Genomic DNA, 24,782 nt, shown 5'->3' with positions numbered 1-24,782 from the left:
TGTGTGTGTGTGTGTGTGTGTGTGTGTGTGTGTGTGTGTGTGTGTGTAGAAGTTCAGAAAACAGTTGTTTGGGGTTAATGGAAATTTGCATATAGAAAATATCTGAGTGTATCACCGGGATGCCAAAGCCAGCAGCAGTCATGAGTAAGAGGAATAAACTCTAGTCCTAACCTTGGGGAAATCCAGTATGCCCTGAGAGTGACCGTGACCAACACCAGCTATGTTAAATTTCATAAATGAAGGCTTGGTTACAGACACAGGTAAGACACATGAAAAGATACCCCAAATAAGAGGACATAATAGACATGAGTGAGCCAGAGGGTCAAGATGATCTTGGGGCATCATCCAAGGAATATACAGCTCCTGCGATTTACAAAGAGAAAAAGTTCCTAATTCATAATACGGAATTTCTGAGACTGTGCCCCAAGTGATGTGAGACTGGCTGAGGTTTCCATGTGTGCACAAAAGGGCTTGGGAAGTCTGTGGGGCAAGCCAGAGTGGGCACAGGGCAACAAAGGAAGGGCAGGCAGGCAGTGAGTGGCACACATGGCAGCCACTCAAGGCGGTCCAGATGAAGAGAGGTTATGTTTAGAAGAGAAGATAAGTGGGGGTGGGGAATATTGTAACCTGAGAAATAAGAGAACTGAAACCAAAAGCTAGCTGCGAGCAAATGCTGACCTCCTGACCATACAAAGGACTTTCAGTTCAGCTAAACAGTCATGAGAGTGTAAACAGGACCGCTTTATGCAAAGTTAAGATAACTTGCTCTTGCTAACATTAGAGGTATTTTAGTGCTTATACCAAAGTGATCACATATCTAAAATGTAAAAGTCTGAGTATTTGGTATGTAGGAAATAAAATGGCTACGTAACAAATTTCCTGCAGAGCTGGTCATCTGTGATTATAGGATAAGCTACTAGTCTGCCGCCTAGCAGAGCCTCTCACAAGTCAGAGGCTAAAACCCTTGACATGAACCAGGACTGCCACAAACAATTCTTTATTCTTTCTGGCCCCATCTTTCTGCCCTAGACCATTTACTCTGAAGGACTTCTAGCCTCTCATACCTGGGGCAGTTCTACCCTTCCCAGACTGGGGATGGGCACCAATCACTGTTGGCTGCAGCACTGTGCTGTTCTGTCTAGGAGACCCTGGGTAGGTCTCACAAGGTCTGTCAAGAGACTGCATCTGTTCAGACAAGAGCTGGCCAGCAGGAGCACGGACCTATGGACAAGGGAGGTTTAAAAACAGAAAGAAAGCTGGGTTTTGTTAGAGCTTCTTGCTACCCTGAAAGGAAATCTAAGTTAGAAGAAAATATATGATAGGTACGACTTCTATGGCTAGGTAAATAAAATGCCTCGTTTCAGCACTTTCTACCTGCTATTAGCAACAAGAGCTTGCTCCTATCCACTTGACTTCTATTCTGGGACACCGTCTCCTGTGTGTCTTGTTTCTAAAGAGATATTGCTGATTCTCAAAGACGGGAATGTTTTCAGCACGTCTGTACTGACTCGTTCTGCAAAATGTACACTGGACAAAGGACTCATTGACAAACCCATTTCCTAAGTTATTCAAGAGTTATTTTGAGAATGTTATAAAAATTCCATTTTCAGATATGTGCTTCCCCCAAGGAACTCTAGAGGCAATTATCAGATGAGATCAGCGCACTATGGTTCTTGCACACTTTCTCAGCCAGTCTTGCCATTAGTGAAACCAACCAGAGCAGCCAAACAAATATTTCAGAGAGAGGGCAGGATTTTATTATCAGCTAATGAGACTAATTCCTTGATTCATCTGTTTGCTTTTACCAAGGGCATCTGACCAATAACACTTCCAGAAAAACTAATATGTTGTCTTCCTTTTAGTAAATAAGCCGAGGGACTAAGAATTCAGCAGAAGAGTTGCCTACATAGATCTTTTCAATACTCCTCCACTGACAAGAACAAGAACAAAAACAAGAACAACAAAAATAACAACAACCAGCCCACACTTTTAATCCCAGCAAAGCAGAGGCAGACAGATCTCTGTGAGTTATTAAACCAGCATTGTCTACATGGAGAAGTCTAGTCCAGACAGGGCTAGTGAAGCTGTATGTCAAAAATTAATCAACTAAAACCCAGTAGCTCAGCTCCTTACTGACCGAAGGGTGCTTCACACATTTATTTCTTCAGCTCCATCCTACTCTGGGCTGTGTTTTTGCACTGGAAGCATTTCCATTGGTTTGCGCATCACCTCGACGGCTGGGGATGCTCTCGCACTGTTACTGTAAATTTTACATGAGTTTTATAAAGTAGAGCTTGTCCTTGGCTGCAGGCACTCCTCTTCTTAAACCCCGGATTTGAGCTTATGTCACTTGAGTGTTTTGTATGCACCACTAAACTTTGGTTAGCCCGACTGGTCTTTCCACCTCTCTAGACAAGGGGGCAATCCTGGTGTTCTGCCAGGTTTCCTGAAGTCCTTTTGTACTCTCATTCAGCGTCTTTGGGATTTACTTCTTCTGACTTCCTCATGAGCTACTTTCTGAGAACTGTCCTTGGCCAACTGGAGCAGCTTGCCCACAAATAAGCAGCACTGGGTGCATGTGGAAGTTCATCTCCCAGGGAAAGCTCATGAACCATGGCCAACCCAAATAGGAACACCAACTGCCTTCTGGGCAGCTGGTCCCATTCCAGTCTCAAGGCATCCTATCTGGGCCAGGCTGAGATAGACCATGGTGGCAGTCTAGATCCTTGTTCCCACTTCCATGAGTGTTTTCTGTAGGAATACTTCCTTATTGATGATCAGATACTTAGCCTCACTCCAAAATTATTACGTAATTCAAATGACTTCATTCTGACTCGTAGTTATTAAATCAGGAAGGCCGATGACAATTATTGACCTTCCTGCTTTAATGGTGTCCTGGGACTCAGAAGCCCAGGAATAGCACAGCTATGAGAGAAATTCTCCTCAGCAGAGGTATTGCAGCTTCCAAGGGCGAGTCTCCCTAGCTGAGCTGAAGATCTCAGGAGCCTCAGTGCCACTCCTTCTCGTCACTGCTTCCCTGCTTCTCTTCATTGCTTCTTAGCTCCTTCTGATGAGAGAGAGTCACATCAGGCATTAAATCTCATATAAGAAATTTATTGGAGGAAGAACGTTGTGGAGGGACAGATCCAGGGAGCATCCAGGATGGATCCTCCTTTCCCTAGAAGGAGCACACAGCAGGGAACCGAGGAGACACAGTCATTATATAGGGTTTCTTATGGGAGGAGTGGAGAGCTTTCTAGGTTGGTGGGTTTTCCTCTTCCGGGATTGGTGGGTTTTCCTCTTCTGGGATTGGTGGGTTTTCCTCTTCCGGGATTGGTGGGTTTTCCTCTTCCGGGATTGGTGGGTTTTCCTCTTCCGGGATTGGTGGGTTTTCCTCTTCCGGGATTGGTGGGTTTTCCTCTTCCGGGATTGGTGGGTTTTCCTCTTCATGGATTGGTGGGTTTATGTGGAAAGTTCAGGGATTGGTGGGATTTTATATTCAAGGGTTGGTGGCTTTTGTTCAGTCTTCTCACCTAAATTAGCGTAATCTGGGAGTGTCCTGTTGAGGCTATTGGTGATAACCTTTGTGACAGTCACAGAGGCTGGAAAAGCTCTTCGGTCTGTTACAGAAGTCTGTGGGGAGAGCCTGGCTGAAGGAGCTCCTTAGGCAGGGGCCTGGCCACTTTCATGTCTTGAAGGTTTGTAAAGTTTACCAAGTGTACAACGTTTACAGAGGGGATTCACACCAGCCTTGCCTGCCACTAGAGTGGCATCAATAACCAACAACATTTTTTGGCAGAAACCCAAAGACTGAAATGCAACTTATTATACTCTATTATTCCTAGTAAAAATTATATATCAAAATATGTAGTCATCATCCACAGAGGGGTGTTGTGGGCCTAACATGGGTGTTCCACAAAGTTCACATGTTAACGCTTTTGTCTCTGGGAGTAATTAGATTTACGTTGTATCCTGAGTAACTAGATTTACATCGAATCCTGAGGATGGAGCCACCATGACAAGATTAGTTCTTTCCTGAAAAGAAGAAGACAGAGACCGGAAGGCATCTGGATCTTGTGGGTCTCTGCCCCCATCTCTAAGGGATATAATTTATTATTTAAGCAAAAAAAAAAAAAAGCCTTCTGACACTAGCTTATCACAGCAGCCTGCACTATGAAAAGTAATGAGTTGTAGTGATAAAATCCTTTGCAAAGTATTAGTGTGAACTCACAATGTCTCTTCTCTCCCTTCTCTCTTTACGTTGTGTCATCACTGTCAACTGTAAAGCAGGCTGGCAGAGAAATGGAGGGGAGTTTCCCATTGGCTGAAGCTACTGCTCTGTTGTAAGTTGATATTCCCTACACTGTATTGTTCATTTTTTTATAATTTAATATAAATCCTGTCACTCTATAGCAACTCCTACTGAGCCTGAGTTTCTAGAATGTCAGGCCAGTGTTGCTAAATAATTCTCTAGCTATTTCTCACTGCCCCAGTGGCCCAGAGCTTAGGAACCAATGACAGCAGGGATGTTCCATGTGCAGCCTTGGGAGCTAGAGAGAGATTTAGAAATATGCAAACAGCAGGGCTCTCCTATCCTCCTAGTTTGCTCTCCCCTCCCTCCCTCCCTCCCTCTCTCCCTCCCTCCCTCCCTCCCTTCCTCTCTCCCACTTATCCCCTAGATGAGGCAAGGAGATCCACTAACAATCCCATAGAATATTGGGGTCCCCAGTCTTTTTGAGTTCTTCTATCATTAACTCCTGGCACTTCCCCCTCTTCTAGGGGTGTCAGGGCCTAGGAGGGTGACACCTTGCCGGCTGTCAGGCTATGTCTAGGCTCCTGTAAAAGATGCTCTTGTTGGTGATTAGGGTGAAATCTCAGATTCTTCCCAGATTTATACTGAACAATCATTTTCTAAACTGTGAAGCCACGGCTAGAGAACCCTGGTGCATTCTCCCACAAACATAACCTTACAAACACTCTTTTGTGTCAGCACTGTGGTAGGGTATGGTCTTAGTTTTAAAGCTGTGCCTTATTTTATGAGGAAAAAAATAGAAAGTAACAAAAATTGTCAGGAATTTATTCAATTTTTTTTAATGTGGATACTGGTGGCCACTTTAGCTTTAGTTCTGCTTTGCTTAGCTTTGAGGACTTCTCAAAAGACTGAGGCTAGTGGCTGGACAATGTCTGAATTTATCTTGCTATAGGCTTGATAAAATATACTCTTACCTATTTGTTCTTATTAACAAGAAAAGTGTGTATTTTCAATACAAAATCAGCAAGTATAATCTCAATTCATTTCGAGAAAAAAAAACTAATCTCTAGTTCACTTTTAAAATATTCCTGCATCTCTTGTAATAAAAACCACTCACGGCTCCTGTACCAGCGCCCTGCCCCGAGAGTAGATGGAGCTGCCTTGACCACTGTGGAGGGAAGCATCTCTGAGCTTTGGGAGATTAAACTAATGTAATGGTTCCGAGGAGACAAAGCATGAGAGGAAGGCTTTGCTGAGAGGAGCCATCTCCTTGCAAATAAGAAGCCCAAAGCCTTCTGAGGAGAAAGCGTTTTGCCTTTCCTTCTCCCATACCCCACCCCCGCCGGAAGGAGTGATGAGCTTTGCCTTATCAACCCCATTTGGAGACAAGAATGAGGGTGCCCAAGAAGAGCGATGGATGTCGCCAATCTCCAGAGAACACTGGCCATGCCTGAATCCTTCGCTGAACTGACCTGCGCACATAGTCTGTCCAAATCCGCACCTGTTCAGTAAGGCCACTGTGACCCTTAACTTTCACTGTCAACTTTTGGAATCCTGTAAGAGATAAAGCTTTGAGCGTGTCTGTGGAAATTCTCAGACAGTTTTAACTAAGGGGAGAACACCCTGAATGTGGGATGCAGCACTTCCTGGGCTGGGGTCCCAGACTGAATGGTGGAAAGAAGAGAGGGTTTAAAGGGAAGAACATGAAGGGGAAGGAACCCGGGGTGGGGGGAGGAGCTTGGGAGATGTGGGGTCCATTGTGAATTCAGCAAGCTTGTAACAACCATGGGCTCTGGTAGTGATAGCCAGAGGCCTGAGCCGAAGCCTGAAAGACCCATCTTCAGCCACCAGCCTGAAGTCTCGCCCTCAGATTTCTGGCAGGCTAGTCAAGCGTGATATGGAGGGGTATGTTTCCAATGCAGAGAAGATGTGGACCGAGGCTACTGAACACAATGCAAGACTGCTTTAAGGTTAATGCGGTCCCAAAAGTTCACATCTGGAAACCCAAATACCCAGGCTCATATATAGTTTCTGTTGAGAGGTAAAGGCTTCTGGGGGAGGTGGATTAAACAAAGCTATATGATGCTTCATGGTGGATGCAATGGTGCTATAAGAGAGGGAGACCCTTGTTCCCTGCTCTCCTGGCATGAGATCCTAGCAGTGTGAGATAGCAGGGAAAGATTCTCCTTAGGCCACTGGCTCTAGAATACCGGACTTCATAAGATCCAGACAGGTTATCTATAAACCATTCCACCTTTGGTTTTCTGTCACAGAAGTTGGAAAAAAAATGTAGAAATTTCAAGCCGAACATTAAGCACTGACATCTTGTTTTAGACTAAGGAAGCCACCATGAGGCCCCTCAAACACCATAATCCATACGTAAGTGGCAAGCTTTGTAAATGTCTGCCGAGCACACACTTTAGTAGTGTTTTCCTCGCTTTCAGTCAGGAAGACTCCCACCCTTCTTTTACACAGAGGTTTATCACGTCAGTTCTCTGGAATAAGGTCCTCCCTTAGCATGTCTGATGAGAAGCAGTTGCTCTATGGATATTTAAGGCAACTTAACTGAGGTTACGGGCAAGCCAGTGAGCAGGGCCCTGGAACCAATCCCTAGCACTGTAAAACAAAGTGGCAATTTTCCCGCTTTGAACACTGGAGCCCAGCTTCCTGACAACGTCATTGCATCTTCTTTCTGAACTGGGCAGCTTCAGGCGTTGATGCATTTTGCTGCGAGGTGACCAATCTTGAACACTGAGGGAGTCGATGGAGTTCGCAAAGTAGCTTGTCACCTCAGGCCTCATTACAGTAATGTATATGAGCTTAACATTCTCCTCTCCGGTGTTAATTTCACCCGTTCACGTACCACGAAGCATAAATCTTTCCCCGGTGCTTCAGTGTGTCATCCCTGTTGATCAGTTGGGTTATAAAATAATCCAAGACCCTATTCATACTTTTATTTGAGATTTATCTTGTTCTCTTAATGAAAGGATATCTTGGCTATGATTTATTTCAAAAATATTTTTTAGAAAACTGACTCTGTGAGATCAGACTAAGCTTATTTGATTCAATTGATCACCTTTTTAAAATTACCTCAAACTCTTGTTTCTTAATCTTAGTTTTTCCATCAGATTTTGGGAAAATAAGAAAATAAGTTGAATGCGACAATCATGACTGTTTTTTAGTGACTTTGCTGGTGTAATAAAACACACCACTGGGTAGGTAATTCAGACACAGCAGAAATGCATTGATTTCTTAACATTCCAAAGACAGGGCTATTCAAATCAGTGTCAGTGAGCCCAGTCTCTGATGAAGCCTCTTTTTCTACTCAAGAGGCACCCTGTGTTGTGTGGGGGGAGACAGCACTGTGCCTCGTGTGGAGAAGGATAGGGACTCCGTCTACCCATTTTCCAACGATGGATTCCACCCCTGGGTCCTGTTCTCTTACTGTGGTCTATTCCTGGAGGTTGTGTTTCTGAATACTTTCACCTTAAGATTCACCACATGAATCAGGAGGCACATTCACGCCATGACAATAGATGGCGAGAACCCTGCGAATAATAACCAAACTTATGAATGCATTTCAAATTGCCCTTGATTATAGCAAAAAGGGGCACTCCCAGACCCATGCTCAGATTCCATAAAAGCCCAAGATTCCTCCCCAGTGTCTGAAGGAGAAAGTGTCAGTGGAGTCCCAGGGGTAACTTCAGCTGAATACCATGTGGTTACAGGACGGATGAGACACTTGCCTACAGCGAGCATGCCTCAGGCTAAAAAGGGCTTTTGCCACATAATACCAGATCCTCAAGCATCCAACTGAATTGACTGGCACTGTCCCTTGAAAACTGAATATGTAACTCCATCAAGTCTTCTTGGACACAGAGGGGAAATTCCTTTGTATTCTTATGTCAAGAGTCTGCCACAGTAGAGCAAGCCATGAGCAGATATCAGAAGACCTTCATGGTTCCAAACATTGGAATTATAGAAGATAGGATACAGAATAAGCTTATATTGAATGTATTGAAAAATGTCAAGATAAGCAGAACAATGTGAGAAAGGAATAAAACACTTTTTTTAATAAAATAGATTATACATATTAATGACACAGCGTGAGATGTTTTGATCCTATGCAGTCAGACTCCATCCAAAACTTTTATCCCTCTGTCATTGGCCATGTGTTCACGTGAATGTGAAAACTGTCACAAGTCTTTCAAATGTACAGTACATCATCAGTGCTTACACTCAACACGTGGTAAGCGTCTGGGTTCTGTCTGGGTTCTGTCTGCTGGTGGCTTAGCACCCACTGACCAACCTCTCCTGTTTCCCTTTCCCTCCTAAGACCCATGGCCTCTGGCAGCTGCATTCCACTCTCAACTTTTATAAAAGCAAGGTTTGTTGGGATGGTATAACATTTGTCTTGTATCTGACTTGCTGGGATTCCACGTCTATTTCCAAACTCCTTTTCCTTTTTGAGGCTGAATAGCATTCCACTGTTTATGTTGCTGTGTTGTCTTTATCCACTCAAGAGTTACGATGTTTAGATTGTTTCTGTTTCTTGCTCAATGAACAATAGAATATACATACCTCTTAAGACATGGGTTTCATTCTCTTTGGGCCAAAGTCTGGAATAGGACTATAATACATAGTTTTTTTAATGTTCTAAGAAATCCACACAATATTCTTTCATACTAAGAAAGTTCAAAAGTCAGGCCTAGAAAGCCTAAAAGAAGGAAGAGATGAAAAAATGAAAGTCAATGAGACTGCATGAAGATGGAAAAATATACCTCAGACAAAAGTTATAAAAGAAAACTATAGATTTTCCAGATTGTACAAGGAAAAACTCTCACAATCAAAAGCCCAGTGACTATCAAAACAGAGAACAGTCATATCACATAATCACAGCACATAGTCACAGCACGTAGTCACACCACACAGTCACACCACATCGTCACACCACACAGTCACACCACATAGTCACACCACACAGTCATACCACATAGTCACACCACATAATCATACCACAAAGTCATACCACACAGTCACACCACACAGTCACACCACACAGTCACACCACACAGTCACACCACACAGTCACACCACACAGTCACACCACACAGTCACACCACACAGTCACAACTATAGTCACACCACAATCACACTGCACGTACAGTCTCACCCACAGCCTCACCGCATAATCTCATTATACCACGCACAGTCATACTGCACCCACAGTCACACCTTATAGTCACACCTTATAGTCACACTGCATGCACAGTCACAATGCAGAGTCACACTACAAACCACCCTGGTAACTTAGTATTTTTCTTCCCAAACTTGGTGCTTTTGAGTAAATATTGTTACTAAATTTCTTCATTTAAGTGGTCCATAAAACACGATCTTATGAACATTAATGGAATACCATGTAAATTCATCATACATATTACACATAATATCTATTATATATGAATATATAGATATATATGTATGTATGTGTATTAATGCTTAAGTCAGGTCTACAGTTCTGTCCCCCCATTTATCACTTCCTAATGGTGAAAGCACTCAGAAGCTGAACATGTACAGACAGGAACCTGGTTATTGGCCCTGAGAGTGGCACGTCTCAAAAGAGCTTCTTCCTGTCACATAACCAATAACTAAGACCAGTACTTGCCCAGAGTGAGACTGATCGCTCAAAGTCCCCAAGATCACGCTGAGAACAGAAAGCTGTACCTTTAAACTAAGGATGTACTCAGAGAAAAGCAGCCTCCAGAAATCTGGTGTTGAGTCCCTTGGTTGACACAAAGTCATCCTATAGAGCTAGCCATGTGAGTGACTAGCAGAAGTTAATAAAAACCCTCTCAAAGGAGAATGACATCCTCCTCAGTCTAAAAAGAAATCACTTGCACGGGAAGTTAAGCATATTTAATTAATCCAAATTAAAAATAGTATGTTTAGTTAATTAACTTATTTGAAAAGCCTACAGGACCTGACATAACCTAGACACTGCTTAACTTGATAGATCAGATCTGATTGAGTGCATTAGGGTAGAGTGACCATAGGCAATAATAAATTATATACATATATATATATATATATATGATTAAAAGTAACTTTTTAACCCAAGTAAACAAGCCTAAGGTAAAATAGAGAAGAGAAAGAAAAGAATAAAGACAGAGTGGAAAATTCAAAAGTAAAAATTGAAAACAGTGTGACGGTTTTTCTTGCCAACTTGACGCAATCTTGAGTCACGTGGAAAGAGTCTCAGTGAGGATGGTCTGGATCAAGTCAGCCTGATCCTGCGTGTGTGTCTGTGAGGGATCATGTTTGTGACAGAGTTAACTGGTGTAGTGAGCCCTGCCCTCCGTGGGCAGCATGGTCTCTGGGTTTGGGTTCTGAATTGTAAACCACGTGAGAACACGCCCGCCATCCTCTCTTTTCCCTACTGTGAGGGTGAGTAGGTGCTCTGAGATCTTGCCTTAAGTGCCCTGCAGTGATGGACTGTCACTTCCTGCTCCTCATGGATATGGTTGCTACAGAAGAAGGTTCTCTGGACATGGTGGTACTTCCTCTTTCCTCTCATCAGCAACAAAGCAGCAGCTGGGTTATCTTCACCCACAGACTAAAATTTGAGAGCCTGGGAGCCACTCCTGGGTCCTAAGTTCTTCTGACTTCCAAGTCCCCAGTTTCATATCCAGAAAGGAAAATAAACACTGGTATTTATGAAATCTAGCTGATATTTTGCCACACAATTATGGTGAACTCTGCTGTTGTTCATCTACCATGAAGTTATTAAGCGACGATCCCAAGTTCGTAGCATTCTGTGCATCGACGTCTTAAGACGAGGATTATTAAAATCCTCTTTACCTATAAGCAACAGTGGGTTCTTGTTCTGAATTTTGTGTGACCCTTCATGTGTCTTAATTTTCAAAGTACATTAGCACCTATCTGAGGACTTTATTCATGGATTCATTGAACAAATACCAGTAAACCTAACCAGAAATCAAATTGAACAAGTGCAGCAGTACCCAATTAAATACTCAGATTGATATTGAGCAGGGGCACATTCCTCGCTACATGCCCCGATTTTCTGGATTCCCAAAGGCAGCCCAATGGCTGGGCCACTTCCTAATCTCCATAGGGTTAATCCACCACCCTCCAATAGTCACAAGTTATTACTTACTAAAATCTATATTTCATCTTTGCTGGGCATCCAGTTGGGCAGCCCTCTTTGGGCCACTCTTCCCCAGCGCCTACATGGCAGCCGTGCTCTCTGCTCTCCCTCCTGCACCTTCTCAGGCATGGAGTCTTTCCCCTCATTCTCCCCGGCTTGATAGGCATGGCACATCTCCTTCCTTCTCCTTCCTCCCTGTCCCTAGCCCAGAAATCCCATAAGTGCTGCCTTTGTCTGCCCTGCCCAGCCATTGTCTTCCTGCAACTTTATTCCAGGGGCAAGAGTGTCTCGGTGTTTTATGTGCGGATTCTCACACAATTTTGGAGACCCAAATTAACATGATATAAGCAGCGTTAGGCCAAACCCACTATAAATAAGAATCAAGATTTCTGCCTGCATCCTACCAGAGTCTTGGGTCCACATTGGAAAATCTGATATCTCTAATTTCTAGCAAGATTGACAAACCCATAGAGAACTCTGTTGAATGTGGTCTAGAACTATTAGCTGCCTTTTCTAATAACTGCCAAGTGGTGACACTTGCTGCAGAATCTGATATGATTTCAGTTTGCATACGGGTGGAGAGAATGAATGGTGGCTTACCCTTGGATTCCTTGATTAGAGAGTTAGGTGGAAGGTGGCTAGCTGTGCAGACCTCCAGTCATGGACCTATTGGAGAGTGTTGCATAAGGAAGCCAGTGTTGTGTTTGTACCAACGGACAGAGATCTACCATTCAGGTAGTCTTAGGTAGGATACCATCTAAACTTTGTACAAGTTATTTTTCTGATTGTTGTGGTCAAATATCTGACTGGAAGTAACTTAAGGGAGCAAGGGTTTATTCTAGCTTGCAATAGAGGGGATGCAGCCTATCACAGCAGGAAAGGTATAAGTGTAGGAATCTGAGGTGGTCTGGTATCTACTATCAGGAAACAGACTTAGAAAGTGGGACTAGACTATCAAGCCTCAGTGCCTTACCCAGGGTGACCAGCTTTCTCCAGTGCCACTCTGTCTCCCAAAGATTCCACGACTTTCCAAAACAGTACCACTTCCTGGATACTGATGTTCCAACATAGGAGCCTACTGTCAGGTTTGCACAAATGAGCACAACGGACTAAGCACATTGTGATAGCATGTTAGAATTTCTTCAAAGAGGAGCATTCATTTTGAAATGCATAAAAAATGAAATATGGATGCTATCCTAGTTAACATTACCTGTCAACCCAACTGTGGTGGCTTAAACTAGAATGAAATTCATTGGCTCATGTGTTTGAATACTTGGTAGCCAGTTGTTGGAGCTCTTTGGGAAGGATTAAGAGGTGTGGAAGCTTGAAGGAGATGTATCCCTGGGGGTGGGCTTAGAGATGTCAAACGCCATGCACTCCCCTGTGTTCCTTCCTCTCTCCTTCCCACTTGAAGACCAAGATGGGAGCTCTCAGATGCTGTTCTGCCACTGAGCCTTTCTTCCATTGTTATATATTCTAACCCTCTGAAACTATAAGCTCAATTAAATTTTTTATTTATTTTTTTTATAAATTTTCTTGGTCATGATATACTGTCACAACAATAAAGGAGTAACTAAGACACTGACACAACCCAGAGCCACCTTAAAGAAATGTCTCAACGGAGCAATTATCTTTATCCAGGTGACCTGTGGGCATGCCTCTGAGGAACTGTCATGATTCTCCGACTTCACTGTCACCAGAGCCATTTCTTCTGCAGGTGATCCTGGACAATATAAGGGAACTATATAAATAAGAGTCAGACCCTAAGCCTGCAAGCACCAGTCCTCATGGTTTTTGCATTCAGTTTTTGCCTATGGTCTGCCTTGAGGTCCTGCCCGGATGCCATCAGCGATAACCCCGGAAGTATAGGGTGAAATAAACCCTTTCCTACCCAAGTTGTTTTCATTAGAGAACCTTATCACACAACAGAGTACTACTGGAACAGATGGACAGTGTATGTGTTTGAGAGAGAATGTCCCCATCTGGTAGCAGTGCTTGGGGGAGGTTTAGGAGGTGAGGTTCTCGCTGGAGGACGTGTGTCACTGGGGGTAGCGCTCGGAAAATTCCCTCACCACTTCCAGCCTTCTGTCTCTGCTTTGTTCTTGCAATTCAGCTATGAGCTCTCAGCCTCCTGCTCCTGCCACCATGCCTATAGGGTGACTCAAATTTTGCATTTTATCTTCTGAGTTCCACTAAGGTTTCCATTATTAAGAACGTTTCCATTTCATCTATCTTGTCATTAACATGAGAGTCTTATTCATATATTCCACCTATGTAGGTGGGAGTCTTGGGCTCCTTATGGAAAGCCTTTACCTGTGCTGTACATTTTAATTTGATGGTAATGTATTAGGAAAATGTGCAGTATAAATTTGCTGTTCACCCTTTAAAGGCATGGATAACTACTGTCTTCTCTAATTAATATTTCTTTATTAATTTTTAATTATGAAAATATTCACAAGTACATTCTTCCTTGATAAGAACCACCAATCCTAAATGACTGTGAAAACCAAGCCTTCAACCAATTTCCAATTCACCTGATTCATCTGTCATATGAGCCTGTGAAAATGGACCAGTCTTTCCCTGTGTGAAAAGACATCAAGTTCTCTGGAGGAAGGAACCATTGTTATAAGTATACAGACTATAAATAGACTATCGAATTTTGTCTGACACAAAAATAGGTGCTCAAGAAGTGTATTTGAAATGAATATAAGCCTGAAAAACAGAATAATTAAATATCACATAGATTGCAACAAATAGAGCTGTACCCAGTGGCAGAAGCTAGGAATTCCATTGTCTCGGGAGGCTGGGGCAGGGAAATAGTATGGGGTGCACAGTCAGCCTGGAAAGTTATTACACACAGGGGCGTGGGTGTGGTTTAGAGGTAGAGAATTTACATGGCACGTGTGAGACTCGAGCCCAGCAAATAGGAGGAAGTGATGCATTTCTGAAACTCACTTCCTCTGTGACTACCATATATCTATTCAGACCTTGTCTCTCCAATTCAACTCACATTTAATTGGTAAAGGATCTCTTTCCTCAAGCCGGGCCTCAGCAGGCTCCTCTCACACGCACTCACTTAGGCACCCGGCATCCTAGTTGTAAAGCATGTGGTGGACAAAGCCCTTGGGTTGCAGAAGGGCTTTTTAAAACTCAGCACCGGAGACTGCCCTTAGCCAAGAAGCCTGTCCTGTTTACTGTAGAGCTTATCCAATGTCCCTGCCTTTTACCTACTATGTGCTAACGGCTCTCATGTCGCAATGATCAAACACGTTGCCAGACATTGGCTAGGGCTCTTACGAGAGACACAAAACAATACAAAACAAAACAACAGAAACTTCTCCAGGAAAACCGTTGGTCATGGTGAGGCTGTTGTCTCTGCCCTAGCTGGTCCGCCCGCTCTTTCTTTCTTTCTTTCTTTCTTTCTCTCTTTCTTTCTTTCTTTCTTTCTTTCTTTCTTTCTTTCTTTCTTCCTTTATTTATTTATTTATTTTGAGGCAGAGCCTCATGTAAATCTGGCTGGCCTGGAGTTTGAGTATAGACTGGGCTGACTTTAAACTTAAGAAGATCTGACAGTCTCCTGAGTTCTGGGATTAAAGGCTCTTCTTGCCTCCACATCCAGTTCCCAGACCACTATTGAGCACAGAGGCTCTATCAGGTGAGACCTGAAGACTTGGCCACCTTCCTTGTTTCCATCTCTTTGGTGTCTAGAAATGTCTTCTGGGTTTGTAAAAAGAAAGGTTATATCACTGCAGTCCACAAGACATTGAGTCTGCCATCCTTTGTCCTTGAGGAGATGGTGTGCAAAGGCTTGGGAAGGAAGGGAGAACAGGTAGAAGTCACCTTCACGGTCCTCAAAGATAAGTTGTAATCTCCTCCCAGCCCCTCCCTGAAGACCTGAATGGAGGTAGCCCCCTGCCAAGCGTCAGCATTATGAGAAGATCCTCACTAGGTCCCAGGACATCTACCAGGCTGGAGCCAGCCCCTCAGGCGCAATTCTCTGAGCTTAGCATGAAAAATAAGAGTTATCGTATCAGAGACCTTAGAAAAGAGGGTGGCCGCCGGATGGATGAGCTTCATGCTTTCAGTGGTGACATGATCGGGCACCAAGCCGTTTCTATTTGAAGAACAGCCGGTGGCCCTGCTCAGCAGATACAGACTTTTGAACTTATCTTTTTCGATACTACCAAATGCATTTTCTTTTCCAAGTGAACATCTGTTAACCATTAAATAGTGGAAAAGGTCACACCAATTTGAGCTGGAGGGTAACTACTGGAAGTTCTCTTGATGTTAGCATAAAGACTGAATATCCTATTCAAGAACTAGGTATGGGACATGCAGTGCCTCTGTAACCTCAGCGCTTTCTGGGTAAGGGGCAGTGGCGGGGGGAGGGAGATTCTGGGTCTTGATGGCAAGACAGTCTAAGCAACTGGTGGTGGCTTCAGATTTAGTGAGAGACCTTATATGGAAAACTAAGTTGGGAAATCAGTTAAGGAACACACACACACACACACACACACACACACACACACACACACACACACAAACAACAACAACAACAACAACAACAACAATTTAACAAAGGACATAATTTAAAGACACTTTAAAGGTTTTTCTGAGACACTTTCCGTCTACTTCTGACTGACCTGACATTGACCCGTAAGTAGGCTGACCTCAGGCTTGCAGCAATCCTCCTGCCTCATCTTCACACATGCTGTGATTGCAGTTATGTATTAATCTGCTAAGCCATTAATGTTTTTTAAAAAATACTGTTTCATGTATATGGCGAGTCAACATTTTCCATCAAGATTTCAGTTGAATTCTGTTATAAATAGCGTTTTGGTTCTAGCCTGCGTTGTTCTACATTTCTCCTGGATTTGAAAGCAAAGGTGGGTCATTAAAACCATATCCATTTACTTTGAAAATAGAACAGCAGCTTTCATTCATTCTAAATGGATGCACCGTGGGCGTAATGTGCAAAAGGTAGCAGCCCTTACTCTAAAGAAAGCCTCACATTTCATTCACACCTGAGCCGAACAGCATAAACCACGAACTACCCTCCCTTCTGTGACTCTTTCGCACACATCATTTATTAGTCACATCTTTTACATAACAAATTACATCACGCATGTCTGTTCAGAAGAATTATAACTTAATTACATAAAGTTGAAGTGAAGGCAAAAAAAAAAAACTTCCCTGATGTGTTCTATATTTATACTTGAACTTCTTTCCCTCTCTGGAGTGTACAGTCCTGCCTTGACCCTGGGGAGCTGTGGCTTTCATCGTCTGTTTTCTTCTCTATTTTTATACCCTTATTTTAAAAAAAGAAAAAGACCAAAAAAAAAAAAATAAATAAACCCTCCAACCTGCAACACAGAATTCCAGACACAGAGCAGTCTGAAACACATAGGCAGGCCTACTCTCTTGGAGACAGAAAAATTCATCATGCAACCTGGGTTCCACATTCTTGATTCTTGATTGAGAATAACCCAGTATGATTCAGCTCCCTGAAGAAAAAAGGAAGCCCATTTATAACCTAGAGAGACACCCTGTACAGTGAAGTCGTCCTTTAGTGTCTCTGAGAAACCAGAAGATGTTATTTGGTGAGATTTATCGGTGAAAGCAATGGTAACAGACTGCTTAGAAATGGTGTCAGCATGGGCTGATGTAGGAGTAAGGCAGAACTAAGGGACAAATCCTCTTCATGGCTTTATGTATACCATCAGACGCCAGACCCAAAGATCAGCTACAGAACTTTCACTTCTTTTTTTTTTTTTTTGAGCTTTTATTTCTCAATTTCTTTTTGCAACAATAGTTTCACAAAGCAAACCAGCTCAGACAAACATGGCTACTGAAATCTTATTTGGGAATGCAAGAAGTGTGCTTAACAAGACTGAAATGTTAGATGTTAATGTAGCATCCTGGACACTAAATTTAAATAAGTGGTATAACTGGGCACTGTTTATAAAGATGCTTGGAACCTTAGCAGTTGGTTGGTGATGCTCCACTGTGTAAATGAATGACTAGTGATGGAGGATCACCGGCAGCTGGTGTAAGTGCATCCTGCATGCTTACTTGGTTATATCCTGCTAAAACTTTTATGTCCAGAAATACCCAACATTTCTAGAGCAGCAACAATGCTATTTACTTGGCTTGCTTATGTAAATTACTAACCAACTATTCACAGGACATTTAGTCATTATCCGTTTTTGCTTTTCCTCACAGGGGCACCATAGTTTACTGGGCAAGAGTAGGGAGTTTAAATCTGGCAGCAAAACTTGTGGGATAGACCACACTGTTCTAGGGAATCTAGAATGATTGTTTCTCTCTTTAGATAAACAAAGAAAACTTGTAACTAGCTAGTCTCAGGACATAAAGACAAATCCACAAGAAGACATCTTAATGTTATTTTTTTTAAATCTATACTGGTGGGATGCTCAGCCCTGTCTTTCCAAGATTCCTTACTAAGTTAATTTGCAGAAATTTCTTCTTAGACCAAACTTCCCTGAGTCACTGTTCCCCTTTTATGACTGTGGTCTTAGAAATACCCCCAGTTTACAGAAAACACCTGGAAGATATTAGGGTTAGGGTCTATACTGCCTCATATGCACCTGAGCGTTGTCTGACTATGCACCAGACAGGCAATAGCTGGGACCACTCTCTCACTGTCAATAACATTTATTCATTTGGTTGCTACCCCTAGGTAGCAACATTATCAATGGCCTCTTAATAACATTGTAATTAGTCTGCAATGACAAACCCCATTATGAACCACATTTTCTGGGGTTCTGAACTTTGAATCCTCCTGCTCTGCATTAAATAGGGCTTACCCTATAAGCTGAATTAATGAGTGTTGAATCAGAGAGGAGTTGTATCAGATGTGAATTTAAGATGATGGGGTTGGCAGTCACCGGGCTACAGCTCAGTAGCCCTGAGCTCAGACATAAGAACTTCACAAACTACACAGAAAGATCATCAGGAGAAGCAGAAACCTAAGCCCCGAGGCCCCTATCAAGAGGTGGTCCCATCTTCCTGTTCATCTACGGAGCGAGATAACAAGCCCACACCCACCAAGCTCCAGTTCTGGACACCATCTTGCAGCTGTTTCCAATAGATTACAGTTCAACTATGACCAGCAAAAACATCAACACGTTAAATAGAACTCTGCCCACTCCTTGCCACTTGAACTTTTGACTCTCCATTTGACTACCACATAGGACTAGGGTAAGAAATTACCTGCGTGATCTCTTAATCCTTATTAATGGATCCCACTCTTGCATCCATTATACGAGACTGTTTGGCTCCCTCAGGTCTGCCTCCTCTCCCGGTCTCCATAAACTTCTTGGACAAAGCTCTTTATTCTCTTGTGCAGCCCCTGAGCACCTGCTCCTTACAAATGCCAGAGACTGTCACCAGAGAAGCTGCAGGTGGATCCTGATGGTGGAGGGGTGTGCTGGCATAGCCATGCCCGCTTTTCTTGCTTGTTCTGCCCGCACACAGAGCTCCCTGCCAGGGCAGTGGCCTTTCAGCAGTCTGTGTTCCTGATTGGAGGGGATGGGAGGTTCAGGAGCAGCTTTGCTGTGGAAACATGCTGAATTCCACCTCAGGAGCTATGCCAGGGTGCTGAGAAATACCAGACTTAAAGGACACCTCCTTCAAAGCTTTCTAGGTGGGCAAGGGCAAGGTAGGGCCTTGTGGCATTCAAGTCTCAAGCACAATGCTTGACTTTCAGTTCCATGTCTATGCCCTCTTGACCTCTTAAATGCTTTACCCTGCAAATAACTCCTTCAGAGGTGCCAAGAATGACCCAGAAGCATCTGCCAATACTGTCAGAGCCTTTCTTAAACTGTTCTACCTCAGCTGAAAGTGCACTGCATCTCTATTTTTCTGCCAACACCAGTATCCCACAAGTGTGGCAGGGTAGCCATAGACCATAGTCTACCGTGTGTTCCCTGAAGACTCAACAGCAAGTTACTCAGATAAAGATCCTCGAAGGAAAATGGGAGTCTATTGACTGGTCTGATCAGCTTGCTACCTATGCGTTGTGAACAGTCACGACGAACCTCATTGAGATGTACAATGATAACATGTTGACTAATGGTTTGAAAACACGTTACAAATAAAATTTTCATCTCTGAAAAATAGTTTTGTTTTTGGTCAGGGTTTGAGAAATTTAAGAACTGATTTTTCAAAAGTGACTCCCAGTGGACATTATTAAGATAAGGACAATATTTAAATAAAGCCTATACACAAAATTCTTATTTTTTCTCAGTTCTAACAAATTTTCTATGGTTATATTCAAGAACTCTATGCATTTGGAAAACTTTCATAGACGAATGAGGATTATGCTTGCACCACACTGGGCTCAGAACAATCATACCAGGAAGAGAGAAAGTGTGTAAGAATACACGGCTGTTTGTTATTTGTAAGTATGTTACTGTGATACATTTTTGAAAATTAAAAACGAATAAGACTTGGGTCTTGGTCCCACAGAAGCTCTGTATGGGGAGCCTTTGGGATAGTGCCTGGGTGTTGCTTTTTATATAGCTTCCAGACAATTCCACTGTGTAGCTCAAGGTGACAAATACTGTGCCCACCCTGCCAACGGGGAGAGAGAAGAATGGTAAGCTTGCTGGTGAGCATCGAGATAGTTCTGTCACCTCCAGTTCAGTCAGAGGTACGCAGGCCTCAAAGCGGATTCCCTAGCACTGTCTTTCTGGGTTAGGGTTTTACTGCTGTGAACAGACACCATGACCAAGGCAAGTCTTACAAAGGACAACATTTAATTGGGGCTGGCTTACAGCTTCAGAGGTTCAGTCCAATATCATCGAGGCAGGCACGGTGCAGGAGGACCTGAGAGTTCTACATCTTCATCTGAAGGCGGCTAGGAGAAGACTGACTCCCACATGGGTAGGAGGAGGATCTCCTTGCCTAGCCTGACAGTGTCACACTTCCTCCAACAAGGTCACACCTCCTAATAGTGGCACCATATCCAAACTACTACGCTGTTCCCTATCTTTTCCCAGAGGTGTGGAGGATGCTCAAGAACAGTGACCTGACAAGCACACCATTATTGACAAAAGGACCACACACAGTGATGGGAGCAGAGATTCCCTGTTACTCTGGAGAACAAGACTTACACAGTATCCATTTTCACACCACCCACCATGGCATGAAAGAGAATGTAGTGGAACTGAATGAGTGGGTTTCCCTGGCCGCTGTGGGTGAGCAGACCCCCTGACCCATCACATCCAGAATCCAGCTGATTTTGTTTGGGCAGACAGCTGGCCTCTGGCTCCAGAGCCAGCCAGGTAATCGTCACGAAACCAGGAAGAAAGCCAGACATGGTGTTCAACCGGCAAGCCCAGCACTTGGAAGCTGAGCCTGAGTAATTGTCATGAGTTTGAAGCCAGCCTGGGCTATGATGCAAGCTTGGAGCTAGCCTGGCCTACATAGCAAGCTCCAGGCCACCCTGAGCTACAATGACACCCTCACTTAAAAAAATTATAAAAACAAACAGGAAAAGATGAAAAGAAAAAATAAACAAGAAGAAAAATAAGAGAAAGAAGTATTTACAAAATCACCTAGGTGAAAAAAAACTTTTAAAACCTTTCTGTGCTGTCTCCTGCAAACATCATGGTTCATTTTATTTGCTATTTAATCTTTCTCTAAAAAGAGTGTTAGCATTCTGAATAATTAGCACAAACTTTGCTGCTCATGTTTGTACCCTGCAATGCAAGTTTTAAGGACAATTGAGGGGTATTTAAGGCACGTGCACAATGACCCGAACACACAGTTTGCAGTTTGCAGTGGAGACATGCATGTGGATTTCGAGTTTGACAGAACAGTAAAAACGCTGCACAAAACCATCCAGAAGGTTTGCATCTCCTTTGGTACATGCCCTGGTCCTATTTGCACGCTCTACCGCCTGGTCACTAGTTTCTGAAGGAATACTAAAAGGAAAAGAACTTTCTGGTGGCCGCTCTTTCTAATAATTTCCTACCAAAAGTCTACATTTCCTAGCTTCCCTTGTGCCCAGGGCAAGCAGTTCCAGAAGGGAACTCAAGTGCACACGTGGGTGATAAATGTCTCCTCCATGTCTTGTGTCCTGCCTCAGGTCAGAGCAAGCCTCTCTTTGTTTTCTTTTTCCATCTCTCTAGGGCTGCTCTTTAATATATGGTGCCAGAGACCCTGGAGGGGGATCTGAGCCTAGTAATGGCTCAAGCCCACCCATGGCTAAACCTCCCTGGCTCTCATACTTTCCCCATCCCCAAGCCCAAGACAACCCAAGAGGTCAGGCAGCCTTTTCTTTTCACTCCTTGTCTCCATCCCTTACCTTTCACCTACTGTCTCTCCCCAACACAGTCTGGCCTAGGCTGGAGGCCACACTGCACGTGACCAGAACGTTCACGCAATGTAGCAAAACTCATGGGCAAGGCAAAAATGAACCTAACTCAGAGGCCCTTGTATGTCTGGGACCATGCCGAGCTTCCTTCTGTCTGTCTTAAGACCTGCTCAGTGGAAGGCACCAGAGAATTTCCACTCTGCGAGAAACTTTTGCTGCAATTCTAATTCTGGGAATTCTCCACGGGCCTACCATTTGGTCAAGTAAATGCCCAAAGAACCTTCCACTGGCCCCGCAGTTTCTTAGCCCTGGAGTAGTAGAGGCTGAGGGTGCCTGTTTACTTTCCAGTCCCATTTGTTCCTTTTGGGACTCACAGGGGTCCTCTGAGTGGATTTCACCCCTGTTTTTAATCTTCGCCTCTACCCTGAGTTCTAAATTCTCCATTCTAAAGTATACACCCTCAGCCTGGCTGCAGGCTAATCTGAACGACTCCACTTGGGAGACCTCATATGAAGTTCAGTTGTTCACCTCTCAGTCCAAATCTGGCCTCAATATACATAGGACAAATGGTCCCTACTGGTCTAAATTTAGAACTTTCCATTTTTAATATTTACCCTAATTTAGGTGACTCCACAGGCAGAAAATTAGTGTGGCCTGAGCCCCTTCTCATAAACTCACGGGTCACTTGAAATGTTCTCAAGGTCCTGGTTTACACCCATATCAGCAGCCAGCAGCCACTCTGCCAGCCGCTTCTGCTGGGGCTCCAAATTTGCATTATTCCTAACTGAGGTAGAACGCGACTCATTTGCTTCTTGCTGTTGGCCTAGTCATGTTGCTGTTTCTTCACGTCTGGAAGGAACAGCTTGGTTGTCTGCTTTGGTCTGCAGACACACACACACACACACACACACACACACACACACACAAACACACACACACTGGCTACTGATGTGTAGATTGGCGGATCTGGTCTTACAGAGACTAGATGTCTTTGAGGTATGGATAATACTGAAAATTTATTTCATGCTTGAAAGAAAAAGGCAGCTCAGGACTTCTAAGACAAAGTTCTCAGTCAAAGTTATTAACACGTGGGAAATTTATTTGCCCCAGAGGGACAGAGGGCAGGGAATAAGAGACAAAGACAGGAGATAGAGGGCAAGGGGAGGGGCAGGGAACAAGGGAGAGGAGGAGGCTTATTTGTCCTGGAGGAACATAAGGCTCCTCTGGATAGAGTCCATTTCCCGTAGGAAAATGGCAGTTTATAAAGGTAAAAGGGGAAACCCCATGTTAGAATGAGGTATTTAATTTTAATTGATCTTGTTAATTATGCGAGCCAAAGGGGCTGCTAATTGCTGCACTTCTGGATTTTGATAGCTGGACATTGGTAGTCCAGGAGGAGGAAGTGGCTAGATAAGGGAACAGACTTGGGGGGCCAGCTTCGAGGTTGTAATCTAATGGGTTTTTGTAAGGCAGAGGGAACAGAGAAGGGCTTGGCCTGCCACACTTGCCAGGCTCAAGCCGGCCTGAGTCCCCTCAATGCTGCTCTACTCTACTGGAGAACCGAGCTCTGGAGTTGGAATTTGGGCTGTCTGCTCCAGACCCATGCATGTTTGTTTAAACATTCCCTCCAAATCAATCAGGCTGGCAGCCTAATTCTATGACAGAGAGCCAGAGAACAAAATAGAACATTCCAGGAAAAGACTCCGAGCTTGAGAGCCAGAAGGAAGTAACCAGGTTCCCACAGAGGTTACAAACGGCAAGGTGTCTCACTGAATCCTCCTTTTCCTGGGCTTCTTTATTGTCTTTAAAGGTTTGCTATTGTTGACTATTTAACTTTATAAATTTTAGGATTTGTAAGTTTATTGAGTATGACTTTTCATGGTTCTATAAAATTTAAAGTAAGCTTAAAGTCTGTAACAAAAGGGAGATAAAAAAATTGCGTAGGTAATCTTAACTTGTTATAGCATACACATAAGCAACTTGGACCCAGCTCTTGCTTTGGAAAATGGTATTTGCCTGCTGGGCTTACCTTGGAACACTGTGTGGCTTGCCATGATCTTGGCTGGTACACTCGTCCAGATGGAAGCAAGCCTTGTGACTTCACTGCCCTCCTGGTTAGGGAGATTGTTCGTGTGTTATTCATCTACTACCCACTGTATTCCTCCTTTGAGACTAAGGAGGCAGCACCAGGCTTCCCAGATGGATTGTTCTAAAACCAGGTCATAAAACATACCTTTGATAGTTTTGCTATTTTTGTTAAGCTCTAACCATTTGGAGAAACTGAGTCATATAACAGAGTAGAATTCTATAAAACTACACTATCAGAATGAAGTTCCTACTCTCTCTGTGGACTGTGTTTATGGTTTAGTGTTTAGTTTATACTAAAGGATCTTTAATTCATAATTGTCCTTTTTAAGGCTCAAATTTAACATGGATATATTTAAAAAGAAAAACCCTAATCCTATAAAAGGCACCAATTTGTAAGGTGTTAAAGATAATTAAGATATACAAGCTGGTTCAATTAGTGATGCCCTTTACCCTGGCTTTTGCTAAGTACTGATATAATTTATTTACAGAGGCAAGCTCAGCACAGAGTTCAGTCTCTTACATAACTTTCTACATATGTTGTCAAAAGTAATCAAAACAAGTTTAAACCAAACTTACTTTACTTGATTATAGAATAATATTTAAAATCTGGTATATGAAAATTGGTTATGAAAAATTGGATGCTTGAGTAAAATGGATTAAATTTATAATAGTCTTGCATGGCAGGAAACCCTCGGGCTCAAGTAACTCCCTAGTTAGTCATCATTTAGTTCTCTTGGATGGAGCGCCATCCCACCACAGTGAGTTCTGTGCTAGCCTCGTCACCGGACAGGAGTACGTGGAAAAATACCTGTCCAAGGTCTGCTTATTCTGTCTCTGGCTGCATGGCCCCAATCATGTAGAACAAACCAGAAAGAAACTCCTCGTTACGCAAAGACGAATTACTGCTTGGGTCTCACACAGCACGGGGTGTGTTC

The 24,782-nt window shown here is 43.4% G+C and overlaps 1 long non-coding RNA gene across 3 annotated transcripts in view; it reads left to right on the top strand.

Moving 5' to 3' along the window:
- Positions 1–1,740: 1,740 nt before the first annotated feature.
- Positions 1,741–24,782, top strand: part of LOC108352884 (uncharacterized) — an 83,963-nt gene continuing 60,921 nt past the window's right edge. For 2 of the 3 annotated variants that reach the window (XR_005493840.2, XR_005493841.2), the window contains exons 1-2: positions 1,741–3,698; positions 4,291–4,343. This is a non-coding gene — a long non-coding RNA (uncharacterized LOC108352884). Of the gene's footprint in view, positions 3,699–4,287; positions 4,344–24,782 lie in introns of all 3 variants that reach the window. The other variant, XR_005493843.2, reaches the window with a different exon arrangement.

The sequence above is a fragment of the Rattus norvegicus genome, chromosome 15 (assembly GCF_036323735.1).
Source record: "Rattus norvegicus strain BN/NHsdMcwi chromosome 15, GRCr8, whole genome shotgun sequence".
In the NCBI taxonomy this organism is placed as follows: Eukaryota; Metazoa; Chordata; class Mammalia; order Rodentia; family Muridae; genus Rattus; species Rattus norvegicus.
Note: the sequence above shows the minus strand (reverse complement) of the source record. Positions and strands in the feature narration are given on the sequence as shown.